Source organism: Camelus dromedarius, chromosome 11 (genome assembly GCF_036321535.1).
Source record: "Camelus dromedarius isolate mCamDro1 chromosome 11, mCamDro1.pat, whole genome shotgun sequence".
Lineage (NCBI taxonomy): Eukaryota > Metazoa > Chordata > Mammalia > Artiodactyla > Camelidae > Camelus > Camelus dromedarius.
In genome coordinates, this window is record NC_087446.1 from 45,191,483 (window position 1) to 45,193,073 (window position 1,591).

Consider the following 1,591-nt stretch of genomic DNA (forward strand, 5'->3'; position numbering starts at 1 on the left):
GCTCTGTAAACAGGAAAGACCTGGCAAAAAGAATGTTTTCCTACTCCTGGGAAATTCAGCTAACTCATTAGCAAATGTAAGTGACCAATTAGCAAAGACAAAGAATTTCTGGAGAGAGTGTAAATTGGTATAATCATTTGGCAAAATAACTTGGCTTTTTCTTGTAAAGACTAACTCTTCAATACTTTAAGACCCAGCAAGTCTACCCTAAAGTCTGCAGAATTTTTGCTCCTGGGCCCATTAAAGTAATTCTGAAAAATTCTCTGCCCCTCTGAACATTTTTGAATTGGCATCTAAAACTTTTAATCCTATGCATAAATAGTTCAAAAGATAAATTCTATCATACTTTAAGTATTAAAACTGTCATTGCACATTTTAAAATGTATCAAATGGGATCTAACTACCATAGTGATTTGGTACTCACCTTTATAAAAAAGTTCTTGGATGAGATCTTTTTAACAGACGGGAATTTTACCTAGTTCTTTTATCTCTTTGAATCCACACTTTTATTCAGCTTTTTCCACAGAATTTTATTTTAACATAATATATTTTGTGGTTGAAAATGTTTTCTTGTCATAAATGTTCTCTTGTCATAATCCTATATGATAAAACATGTATAAAATAAGTTTTAACTTATTTTAACTTATTAAAACTTATTTTATCTCTTATGACCATAGGGTTCTAAGTGCTAAAAAATTTTTGTCTTGACTCATCATTAAAACCATGACTACACCCACATACCTACAGTCAGTTAATGTTCAACAAAGGAGGCAAGAATATACAACGGAAAAAAGGGGAGGTAAGGTTGAGGTTAACATCAAATTGAGGTTACTAATCAGCTGATCTTAAAGTCAGGAGGATTATCGTGGATTACCTGGGGGGGGGGGCCCAGTGTAATCATAAGGGTCCTTGTAAAATTAAAGAGAGAGGTAGAACCAGAGAGATGGCAGTGTGAGAACGGTTAAGCCTGATGCTGGTGGCTCTGAAGATGGAGAAACTGTACTACGAGCCAAGGAAGGCCAGAGGCATCCACAAGCTGGAAAAAGCAAGAGAACAGATTCTCCCATGCAGCCTTCAGAAGGGAACACAGCTCTGCCGACACTTTGATGTGAGACTCGTGAGCCCCACTGTGGATTTCTGATCACCAGAAATGTAAGATAATACATTTGTATTATTTTAAACCATTCAGTTTTGGGCACACTTTTAATAGCAGCCATAGAAAACTAATACAAGATTTGGATATAGGCTTAAATCACTCAGTCTAACTGTGATGTCATGTAGAACTGCATTGTGTGTGTTCTTGGCCTACTGCTTCTCAAAATTACATTTAAGAAATGCAGTCATGCTGTTGCATGTACCTGTAGTTCGTACAGTTTCATTAGTTTTTCTGTTGAATGACTACCCCATGTTTTATTTCTCTGTTCTCTGTTCTGATGGACACTTAACACTGCTGGACAATTTTTTGCTGTTATAAGCAACGTTGCTATGAATATTTTTGAATTTGTTTTCTGATGCTCATGTGCAAGAGTTTCTCATAGGGTGACAGGCTGACAGCCCACTGGGATAATGAGTCTAAATGTGCAGCCAGGTT